Source organism: Triturus cristatus, chromosome 6 (assembly GCF_964204655.1).
Source record: "Triturus cristatus chromosome 6, aTriCri1.1, whole genome shotgun sequence".
In the NCBI taxonomy this organism is placed as follows: Eukaryota; Metazoa; Chordata; class Amphibia; order Caudata; family Salamandridae; genus Triturus; species Triturus cristatus.
The window spans coordinates 1,270,253,100-1,270,266,027 of NC_140589.1; positions in this window are offsets into that span (position 1 = coordinate 1,270,253,100).

Sequence of the window (12,928 nt, forward strand, 5' to 3'; positions counted from 1 at the left end):
ATATAGTCTTGTAGTCCAATACTCAGAAGCTGGTATCTGTTCTGGACGTTCATCGTATCGTCCTCCTTTTCCTGTAGGAAACAGCTGGGGAAAACATCGAGCTTCCAAGCTCTCCTCCCATACACTCACGGGAGTCCCTTTTGCTTTCTTCATCTGAAACAGATCAATAGTGTCTCCCATAACTTCTTTTGAATGAAGAGGATGTATGCTAAAATGTTCATAAATTTCTTCTTCCTTTGACTTGTCCACTTTTTCAATTTGACCAGTTGGTGTTTCTGTGTCTTCTTGTAAATCTTCTTCTTCTTCTTCTATATAAATTGATTCATACCATTTATTATTTTTTTTCAAATACAAATTTGCTCTTTGTACTTTTCGTACATCCACCAGCTCTTGCCAAATCTTCTTATTCTTTGTAGGTACACCATTAACCAGAATTACTAATGGTTCAGTTGTCAAAGTATCTGCATCAATAGTTTCCATATTTTTTTTCAAATCCAATGGCAAATACACCACTCTTCCTTTTAAACCTCTCAGTAAATCTGAAGGAGGTAATTTACCAGTTTTGGGCTCCATACGTACTATGGTCTGGAATGGATGAACACATTGAATGAGTATAGACTCATATGTATTTAATTCAGAAAGTTCGGCAGGAATAGCATCCAATTCTAAATTATTATGTACAGCTCTGGTCGGCATTCTATTTTCTTCTAACTTATTATAACAGTATTTACAAATACGCTGATCTTCACCCAATTCAAAACAATTTTCAAGAAATATATATGTTGCAAAATCCTTCCACTTATAATTATCTTCATTTTCACTTTTTTTATACAGATCAACACTCCTTGTTTGAATTTTATAATGACTTCTGCGGCACCAAATACAAGTAATATTTGGTCTTTCATTAGAGGTGATAGTAAATTTTGTCATTTCATCCTCAAAGTTTTTAGTAATAATGAGTTCTACATTCTGTTCCTCATTTTCCTCATTTACTGTGTCCTTTTCTGCACTTTCTTGTTCTGGACCAAAGTAACAAAACTGAATCTCATCAGTAACCTTCACTACATCTGATACAGATCCACGGAACAGAGCATTATTCAACTCATTCAACTTTACTGCTGGACTTTTAGCAAAATACAATGTTCTCACAAACTTTCTCATTTCAGTATGATGAACAGCCAGCATCCTAAAATGATGAAAAACACTTTTACACACTTTTCTAGATAGACAAGCCAGAGAATGTCCCTGCAAACCAGTATTTTCTCTCACTCTGCATGGATCTAGTGTTTGAAGCACCTTCATCTTCTGTTTTACACTCTTTTTACTATATTCTCTTAGAAAGTCACGTAATTTATCAATAGATTCCTGACACACAGTACAAATACTACTACAGTTCCAAGTGTACACTGGGGCTTTTGGACGTCTCCCCATAGCCTCAGCAGCCATTACTTCTTCCTCATTTCTTGGGACCATTTTCTCTTTTTGCATCACACAACCATCCTTAACTTCATATGCTCTACCATTGGTGTCAACTGCATGCAACAAACTATTACTTTGAAGATAACTCTCTTCATTAAAAAATGGTTCAGTACTTGAACTGTGTTTCCATTCTCCCAAGAACACTTTACAAAAGTTACTTTTTTTCACTTCTCTTTTCCTTTTGCTTTGTGACTTCATTGCATTCACTAATTTTTCTAATCTACGCATCCTATTCAAAATTAGAATAAAAAGTTTTCTTTTTATTTCCAAAGCCTTACTTACAATATTTTCTATAAAAAAAAATTTCTTAATAAATTTTGATTTTTTCTTATATTTTTTCACATCCTTTAGCAAATTTAACATCACTCTTCTCTGAAACATTTTTCGACTAATGTTTTTAAAATCTAATTTTCGTGTTAAATCTGTTTGACATACTTCTGATTGTACATTAGCTTTTTTTTTTGCTGTTGACTGTGTTGTTGCTTTGTACATAAAACTCTCTTTGTTTTACAGTTATTTTTGCCATTTTTTTGTTTTTTGAAAATCTTTTTTAAGAAATCTCTGCTCTGCTTACCAGTAGACTTTTTCTTTTTGCCATCACCAGCTTCTCCTGCTATTTCTTTTTCCCAGTTTTGTCCAGATATACTTGTTGTTGCTTTTCTTTCCTTTTTCTTGTCCTTAAAGGCATTTTTTTATTCACTGTTGCTGACCAAAACCTGCAAGGAACTAAAAAAAAATCCTTTTTGTAATTATAATTCATTAAAATATTTTTTTTTAACTTTTCATTTATTTCAAATGTATTTCCATTTGTCTCTCATTTGTGATTTACTAATTTGTGCACAGTACTAACCACCACAGTTGAAAAAAAACAAGCTACCCCTTTCCTGCAAGTGCATTTTTTAACAGAACAACTGCAACACAAATTATATCTGTGGCCACAATTCCTGTGCACACACAGCCTCATGGTGTGCTTCTAAGCAGAAAACAGAATTTGATTTGCAAATTCAAAGCACATTTACTACTCTGGTTGATCAAGTGATAATTGCTGTTACAGCCTTACACATTTTACCTGGAAAATCACAGAGGCAGAAAAGAGCACATTTCCTAACAGCTTCTTCATACCATAAGTATCTGCAACCTGGGTGAGTGTTTAGAGTAGAGCAAAGAAAATGAGGCCTTGGTGACGTTGAATGTGTTTGCATTACACACAGACCTGAGTAGTACGCATGGGAGTGTTGGAAAAGCTGCTGCGTGTGTCCCAAGAGTGTGTTTCTGCAGACTATGTATTGTCAGCTGCAAGAGACATGAGCAAGGAGATTTCCAGAACTGCATGAAGACTACAGGGATGTACGTAACAGTGCATGTGTGCTAAGGGATAATTTGTGTAAACACAACAGGCTGCCCCTTTCCTGGGACTGCATTTCTTACTGAACAACATCTTCACAAATTAAATCTCTGCCCACAATTCCTGTGTGCACACAGACTCATGCCATCTTTTTACGCACATACACAGGCTGCCCCTTTCCTGGGACTGCATTTCTTACTGAACAACATCTTCACAAATTAAATCTCTGCCCACAATTCCTGTGCGCACACAGACTCATGCTATGTTTTTTGGAACAAAACAGTGTCCCTGAATAGTACCAAATTACTGTTACAGCCTGATACAGTTCCCTTATCATTTACAGAAGCAGAAAACAGCACATGTTCTAACAGCTCCTTAAGACAATGACCATGTGTTACAGGGTGAGTGATTAGACTAGATCAATTTAAATGAGGCCTTGCTGACGTTGAATGTGTTTGCATTACACAGTGCTATCTGAAACAGCACACAGAGCTGAGTACTACACATGAGAGTGTTGGAGAAGCTGCTGCGTGTGTGCCAAGAGTGTGTTTCTGAACACTGTGTATTGTCTGGTGCAAGACAGATGAGCAAAGAGACTTCCAGAACTGCATGAAGACTGCAGGGATGTACGTAACAGTGCATGTGTGCTAAGGGATAATTTGTGTAAACCCAACAGGCTGCCCCTTTCCTGGGACTGCATTTCTTACTTAACAACATCTTCACAAATTAAATCTCTGCCCACATTTCCTGTGTGCACACAGAGTCATGCCATCATTTTAGGCACATAACACAGGCTGCCCCTTTCCTGGAACTGCATTTCTTACTGAACAACATCTTCACAAATTAAATCTCTGCCCACAATTCCTGTGTGCACACAGACTCATGTCATCATTTTAAGCACATAACACAGGCTGCCCCTTTCCTAGGACTGCATTTCTTACTGAACAACAACTTCACAAATTAAATCTCAGACAACAATTCCTATATACACACAGACTCATGCTGTGTTGGTAGGCACAAAACACAGGCTGCCCCTTTCCTGAGTTATCAATTCTTACAGAACTAATGCTTTTTTCAAATGTGCTGCCATTTTCCTCTCTTTTCTTTCAAAGTGATTTCTGCTAAATGCTAACCATCACAATTAAAAACAAGCTGTCCTTTTCTTTCAACTGCAAGTCTTACTTTTCAACAGCAACACAAATTACATCTCTGTCAACAATTCTTCTCTGCACACAGACTCATGGTTTGATGGTAGGCACAAAACAGTATTCCTCATTGTTACCAGTACACATTAACTTATGGTGAAAACATACTCCATAATATTTTACATATTCAAAACAGTTAAATATCTCGCAAAACAGAAAATGTAAATCACAACTTTAAACAAATAATCACAATTCTTTTTTTTATATCTAAATTCACCACAAACACCCCCTCTCAAACTCATAACTCACCTTTAAAATTAGTTAGTTGGGAAAGAAATGTGGCAGTCACACAGCAGTTTATCAGACAAGAATCTCTGAGCTGAACACCTCTCTCCTCTCAGCAGAACCAGTTAATGGCACAGCTTCCCTCTCTTTTTTCACACATATACATGTTAATTTCAAATCTCAGTGCTTCCCACATTTTTTCAAATGAAATCACACATTTCTATTGGTTGAAAACTTCAACCCCTTTCCAAATGTACCCTTCCCCCAACTTGACTTCTGCCTGCTACCATAGCAACAGGTCATGGAACACAGGTGTGAGCAGAGAGGTCAGAAGTTCAGCAGACAATGTTTCATTTCCAAAGAGCAAGAGTGCTTGACTTTTCAAACCTAACAGCAAATCCAAACTAATGTTCTTTGTTCACACATTTTTCTGAACCAATACAATACATGCTTTTTAAAATTAAAACATACAGCCTAGTTTTTAGTGTAGAATGGTTTGAAACAGCCAATGAGTTCTTTTTATAAAAAAAAGTATGTGTGCCCCCATTTTTCAACTGTCTTTCATTTCATATTGCCATTCTACTGAAAGACACCTCCTGAGTGCATCCAGATCTCCTTTGAAGATGTTCACAGTGTGGATTGTAGGTCACAGCTATGTCTTCTGGAGTGACAAATTTGCAGAAAAAAGAGGTATGGTGAGAGACCTTGCTTTGCCAAATGTAGACATTAAATGGATTGGTCAGAGAGGGTTAAAGTGGCACCAATTAATGCCTTTGGTGAAAACCTTTCTACATCTCCCACAGCCTAACCTTATTATTGTGCACTGTGGTGGAAATGACCTAGGCACTTTAACTGGGGTAGGTCTGGAAATGCTTATTAAGGACACCTTTGTGCAATTGATGTCACTTTTTCCACAAACTGCCTTCGTATATTCTAACATATGCCAAAGGCAAAAGTGGAACTGGTCCAACCAATTTTGTCCGCAGATTGACAAAGCAAGGAAGCACGTCAACAAATCTATTTCTGCTTTCCTCAGAGACTATGGTATGGGTTCTATATACCACAACAACTTGCGTTACAACATGCAAGACATTTATAGAGGAGATGGTGTACACTTCACTGATGAAGGCAACAGAGTCTTCCTCTTGAACTTTAGACTCTGCATCGGTACTTACTTGTAGGTACCAAAAAACAAACAATAAACACAAGGGCTCTTTTTAGAGCCACCTTATATCTAAACACTTAAATGCGATTTTTTATTATTTTTTTTTAAAGTTTTTTTTCGGGTGCGGCGATATTTTTTTTCAAAATATAAATCTTTTTTTTTGCCCTACAAGGTCCTACTGTGACCCCCTTACAATGCCTAGTGGATCAATATCTCCCCACTCTGCCCCTTTTCAAGTTCTCCCCCTTTGTTTATCACCCCCTCTTTATGCGAGAGACAAAATGGCGGCCGCCGCTTCCTGATTTCCACCGATTCGAATGTTTACTGACATCTAACAACCAATCAGAAGTGCGCTCGCGATCGGCAAGGTGCGCGCACAGGACTTGCTCAGTGCGCGCACGGTACGCGCGTACAGATATATATTGATTTAAATGCTAATTTCTCAGGAAATACTGAACAGATTTACACCAAACCTGCAAAAGGCACTTCATGGACCTTATGGCTACCTCTCTGCCAAATTTCACATAATTCTGTTCAGCCGTTCGTGCTGTAGCTGCGACTAAAGTCCCTATGGAAAAATGCATGGGGACCCCCTTTTTTCTCGGCCCCCGCTTGACGAATCCCCCCGAAACTTTCAGGGTAGGAGCTGAGCGGAGCGCCCCATTAGTTTTGAAAATTTCGCGAGGATTCGTCAACCGGCGCCAAAGTTATTCAAAATAGAATTTTGAGATTTCCTAGGGAAACACGGTCCTAACTATAACTACCTACTGGCGACCTACTTTTCTCAATTTAGTAGTCCTAAGTCTAAACTTAGGACTACTAAATTGAGAAAAATCCTAATTTTAAGACTTTCGGTATTCACAGAAGGCATTTAGGAGTCCTAAAGTTAGGAGTCCTAACTATACTACTACTAAACTGAGAAAAATCCTAATTTTAAGACTTTCGGTATTCACAGAAGGCATTTAGGAGTCCTAAAGTTAGGAGTCCTAAACTTAGGACTACTAAATTGAGAAAAATCCTAATTTTAAGACTTTCGGTATTCATATAAGGCATTTAGGAGTCCTAAAGTTAGGAGTCCTAACTATACTACTACTAAACTGAGAAAAATCCTAATTTTAAGACTTTCGGTATTCACAGAAGGCATTTTGGAGTCCTAAAGTTAGGACTCCTAACTTCTGTGAATACCGAAATGAGTAAGTGCCTTCTGTGAATACCAAAATGAGTAAGTGCCTTCTGTGAATACCAAAATGGTAGTAAGTTTAGGATTTTGTCTTAAGTTAGTTCTGTGAATCGGGCCCACATTATCTTTCTCAGTCATGTGAGAATGAAGTCTGACATTCTCAGTAAAATATGTACATCCAACAAGGGCATAGACTGTCAGTTGATTCCTTTGTGTTCTACTGCAGCTTCCCAGAGTGTTCTAAAGAACAACTAGAGCGCTAACAGTCCTACTTATGATAAACCTATTGCACACCTGAAGCCATCTTGATTGGAATAAAGTGGTAACTCTTAAAACATTTAATTTAAAAAGGAACAAAATGAGGGGGTTCATTTTGCCATAGAAAGTATGATTAGTGCTGCAGAAAGAAAATTAGTGCACATTTTGTGTGACTTCTCAAATCCTCTTCTATTAAAATGAGGAAATTAGGAAACTTCATAACAAATAAGTCTCCCAAAATGGCCACCAGAGACAAAAGAGCCCAAATGTAGCCCGAATGTCACCCAGATGTAGCCCAAGTATAGCCCAATGTCAGAATGTCCCAGAGTGTTCTAACGAACAACTAGAGCGCTAATAGTCTTACTTATGACAAAAGTATGGCACACCTGAAGCCATCTTGATTGGAATAAAGTGGTAACACTTAAAACATTTAATTTACAAAGGAACAAAATGAGGGGGTTCATTTTGCCATAGAAATTATGATTAGTGCTGCAGAAAGAAAAATTAGGGCACATTTTGACTTCTTAAATCCTCTTCTATTTCATAAAAAAATTCTGACATGCAGACTGAAACATGCACTTTGAATACCAGCAGCAGACTTCCCTGGTGAGCAGTAGCTTTACTACAGTGATCTAATGAGCAACTAGAGTGCTAACATTCAGAATTTATGGCAAATGTGTGACACATCTGAATGCCTTCTTGATGGAACCAAAGTAAAAAACTGAAAGTATTTCCTACTGAGGAGACTGCAGTAAATGAGGAAATTAGGAAACTTCATAACAAATAAATCTCCCAAGATGGCCACCAGAGACAAAAGAGCCCAAATGTAGCCCAAATATCACCCAGATGTAGCCCAAGTATGGCCCAATGACAGAATGTCCCAGAGTGTCCTTACGAACAACTAGAGCGCTAACAGTCTTACTTATGACAAAAGTATGGCACACCTGAAGCCATCATGATTGGAATAAAGTGGTATCACTTAAAACATTTAATTTACAAAGGAACAAAATGAGGGGGTTCATTTTGCCGTAGAAATTATGATTAGTGCTGCAGAAAGAAAAATTAGGGCACATTTTGACTTCCCAAATCCTCTTCTATTTCATAAACAAATTCTGACATGCAGACTGAAACATGCACTTTGAATACCAGCAGCAGACTTCCCTGGTGAGCAGTAGCTTTACTACAGTGATCTAATGAGCAACTAGAGTGCTAACATTCAGAATTTATGGCAAATGTGTGACATATCTGAATACGTTCTTGATGGAGTCAAAGTAATAAACTGAGAGACTTTCTTACTGAGGAGACTGCAGTAAATGAGGAAATTAGGAAACTTCATAACAAATAAATCTCCCAAGATGGCCACTAGATACAAAAGAGCCCAAATGCAGCACAAATATCACCCAGATGTAGCCCAATGACAGAAGTGTGCAAAACACTTATTTTTTGTGTCTTTGCAGTTGTATATAGCGCAGACTTGTCAGGTATTGGAGTGCTTTACATGAGCATTGGGTACATCACACAAGATCAAATTCATTTTGGTTGTAGACATGGGGAGATTAAGTGATTTGACCAGAATCACAGAATGTTGAGCTGAAGCAGAAACTCCAACCTGGTTCCCCAGTTGCAAAGTCTGCAGCTCTGGAAGAAACACCACATCCTCTCCCCTAAGTGCAACATTTAATCAAGTGGTCAACTGGATAAAAAAACATAAATATTACAAAAATTTAAAAGTTCTTTGTCGCTATTTGAGAACTCAGAAAATATGTCCTCATTTTAGTTTTTTAGAGCACTAACCATAATTTTGATGCAAATAAGACCCTCTCATATATGTAATTTCTAAAGGAAATGCTCTAGGTATTACAGTTTTGATTACATCAAGATGACGTCAGGCGTTCCACACTTTTGTAATAAATATAGAATGTTAGCAATCTAGTTGTTCATTGGGATACTGTTGAGAGGCAGAGGCCAGGGGCACAGACTCTGAAAATTGAAGGCAGGTAGGAGAGTGCAGAGGCAACAATTTGACCACACTGGGCAGGAAGGAAGGGCAGTGGCAGCACAACAGACTATGGAGTCCAGTGGAAAGGGGGGCAGGGGCAACAAACCAACAATACAGGACTAGCAAGAGAGGCTGTGGCAATACAATAGACCATTGTGGGCAGAAGGTAGTACAACCATACATGCCAACAGACCCGTTTCAGCCAGGAAACGTCCAATGTTTTTAAGCTCAAATGGGCTTTATTTGATCTGTCTCCTGTCTAAAATCTCCTCTTTTTCAATGTAACTCAAAGGGGAAAATCAATACCCCAGTTTTTTTTCAAAATCTCCCTCTTACCAAGTTCAGAATGTTCGCAAGTATGGTACATTGGATCATGGTAGGCAGGAGGAATTAGGGTAGGGACATGGACTCGGATAACAGAGTACAGGAGGGACATGGAGAAGTGCACCATACTGACCCTACAGGGCAGGCATCAAGGTTTGCAGCAGCACCATACACCACACAGGGCATGCGGGACGGGAGTGCAGCACAACAATCCATAGAAAGCAATAGGGAGGGGACAGGACCATGCACATGGACAACAGAGAACAGAGGGGAAAGGGGCAATGGTAGCTAGCTGACCATAATGGACAGACAGGAGAGAAAGCTGCAGCATAACAGACCATAAAGGGCAAGAGGGACGGATCATGGGCATTACAATGGAACAGACAAGCCAGGAGGGAGGGAATAGGGGTCTGCACATGGAAACAGAGGGCTGATGGCAAGGGGGCATGGCAGGAGCAGCAAGATGACCATGGAGGTCAGGCAGGATGGGCACTAGAAACAAGACACACCATGGAGAGCAAAAGTGAGACTATGATAGCATACACACAGACCATGGAGGGAAGGTGGGAGGGGGTCAGGGGCAGCTAGCTGACCACACAGGGAAGGTGGGAGGGGCCATGGCAGCACAGACGACCATGCATGGCAAGTGGGAGGGTTAGTGGCAGTACAATGGCTATGATGGGCAAGAAGGAGGGTGCGGGGGCATGCACAAAGGACCATGGAGGATAGAAGGTAGGATCAGGACCTGGGCACAGACAAGAGAGTTCAGGGGAAGGGGCCTCACAACCGCCCTCACGGGGAAGGCAGGAGAGCATTTGCAACACAACAGACCAGGAAGGGCAGAAGGGTGTGGCAGTAAAATGGACCATGGAGGACAGGAGGAAGGGTTAGGGGCATGGCATGTGGACAGGCAGGGTGGAGGTGGCAGGGACAGGTTACAGTCATCTGACAATGCTAGGCAGGTGGGAGGGGAGTGGCAGCTCAACAGAACACTCAGAGTAGATAGGAGTGGCAGGTCCATGGAACATGGTGGGCAAAAAGGATGGAGCAGGGGCATGCACAAAGACATCGGAGAGCAGGGGGAAGGAGAATAGGGGCAGCAAGCTAAGCACAGAGGCTAAGCAGGAGGTCAATGATGGGCCATAGAATTGGGCAATGAAGGGCAGGAGGAGTGGACTGGTACATCATGCTAAATGGAGGGCAGTGGCAGCACATCACACCATGCATGGCAGGAGGAAGGAGGCTAGTCCATGGATTCAGACAACAGAGGATAGGGAGGAGGTGGATGGGGCAGCAAGCTAACTGTTCAGAGAAGGTGGGTATTAGCATCTTTATTGTTTTTAAAATGTGTGTCAGTGCGAACTACTTAAAATATGAACAAGTATGCAGCATAATCTCACTTTTATTCAGGAAGAAGAGGACGTTTGTGACTGTGACTCCGGGCTCACTTAGCAGAAACACCCCCTGACCCTCCACCCCCCATCGCAAAATGTAATGCCCGTGAAAAGGGTAGGTGGACGCAGTGTTATATAGAACATAGTCCTGAGAGCAAGATTGGAAATTAAAACTAGATATAGTATATGGTATAAACTATGCACCAAAAAGTGTGATATAAGATGAACCGGGCGTGAAATATAATATGCAAGAAATTGTGTGCAATGACAGATTCATTGGAGAGCGTGAGATAGCACAGGCACTAGCGTGTGCTATGCGATATGCGCCTTGGAGTGTAATATGCACAGGGCAGTGTTGTGTAACCTAACTAGTCTCTAAAGTTGTAATATAAAATATGTGCTGGGCAGTGTAACGTTGCATATGCAATGTGACAAAGATATGGATCCCAGATTGTAATATGTATGGCATAGCGCTGTGCGTTATAACATAGGCATCGAGGAAGGCACGTTAGATGGGGCAATATAACCCGTGCGAAGGCAAGTGTGGCATGACATATTCACGGGGTGTTACAGTGCACATGGGCTAGAGAGTGTCATAGCATACTCACTAGCTGGTGGAATACAACACAGAGGTGTGTGGCATTCGGCGGGCACTGGTGGGTGTAACACAGCATTGGGCTCAGCCAGGAGCACGCTGTGACTCTCAAGTGAGGTTCGTCTCCTTTCCAGAGAGTAAAATAGAAAGTATTACACATCCGGCGGTGGATGTGTGTTTTATTAACCGTGAGGGGGGTTTCTTGCATAGTTTATTTGAATTTTTGTCGAATCCCCTTTGAATGGCTTGGTGAGCGTATTTATTAAACATGCCCGTCAATAGCTACCCATGTTTGTATAAATAAACGACAAGGGTGTCTACTTGGAGAGAACCCATCGGCGGGGGTGCCGGGATTAGGCACGGAAGGGCGTCAGACACGTCAGAGCTTCACTAGCTGTGTAAATACATTCCACGGGGATTCATTGTATGCATAGTCGCCTTTTAATGAATATCACACAAATCGTCATGGTGATAGGTACATACGGTTTGTCCAGCATGTCCTAGGTGTTTCTATAAATATATATTTTTTTAAAATAATAAAAAACAAACGCCGGCCCCGGGGGATGGGGTCCCCGGGACCATAAGTGGCCTGAGGAGGGGGGCAACGCAGCCCCCCTCCTAAAGAATTAAAAAATAAAAAGGCCATGACCCGGGGGTTGGGGTCCCCGGGGCGGATTAAGGCCTTGGGAGGGGGGCCACGGGTCCCCCTTCCAAATTATTTTTTTTCAACAAAAAAAATTAGGGTGCAGGCCTTGGGGGATGGGGTCCCCAGGGCCAATAAATTCGAAAAAGAAGGGGGGCCACACAGCCCTCCTTCTTAAAAGAATAAAATAAATAAAAGACAGGCATCACGCCAGAGGCCATGCCCCCTCCTTGCAGCACTCTGCAAACGCGCCCCCCTGGCCAGTTGTAAGTTGGGGAATTAATTCCCCTTCAATACTGAAGGTCCCTGAGTGCCAACTAGCCCAACAGGTATCTCCAGTATGCGCCAGGGAGCTGCGTTGCAGACATGTGTTCTGAGGCCACGCACCTTTTTACACCTCTATGCAACACAGCTCTGTGGCGCTTACTGGAGGTACCTAGTGGGCTAGTTTGAACCTAGGGACCATGGGAGCCAACTAGCCCACCAGGTGCTTCCAGTAAGCGCCACTGCTCTGCGTTGCAGAGAGGTGGTGCAGGCTGTGCCCCTTTTTACACCTCTCTGCAATGGCGCTTACTGGATGTACCTAGTGGGCTATTTTGTCCCTAGGGACCCTCAGGATTCAAGGGGACTTAATCTCCCAACTTAAAACGGCCACAGGGCGTGTTTACACAGTGGGGAAGGGAGGGGACGGGGCCTGAGGTGACGTGTGCAAACACGCCCTATGGCGCGTTTTAAGTTGGGGAAATAATTCCCCTTCAATCCTGAGGGCCCCTGGGGGCTAACTAGCCCACCAGGTGCTTCCAGTAAGCGCCACTGAGCTGCGTTGCAGAGAGGTGGTCCAGGCCGTGCCACTTTTTACACCTCTCTGCAACGTAGCTCTGTGGTGCTTACTGGAGGTACCTAGTGGGCTAGTTGGACCCTAGGGACCATCAGGATTCAAATGAACTTAATCTCCCAACTTAAAAAGGCCACAGAACGTGTTTACACAGTGGTGAACGGAGGGGACGGGGCCTGAGGTGACGTGTGCAAACACGCCCTGTGGCGCGTTTTTAAGTTGGGGAAAAAATTCCCCTTCAATCCTGAGGGACCCTGGGGTCCAAGTAGCCCACCAGATGC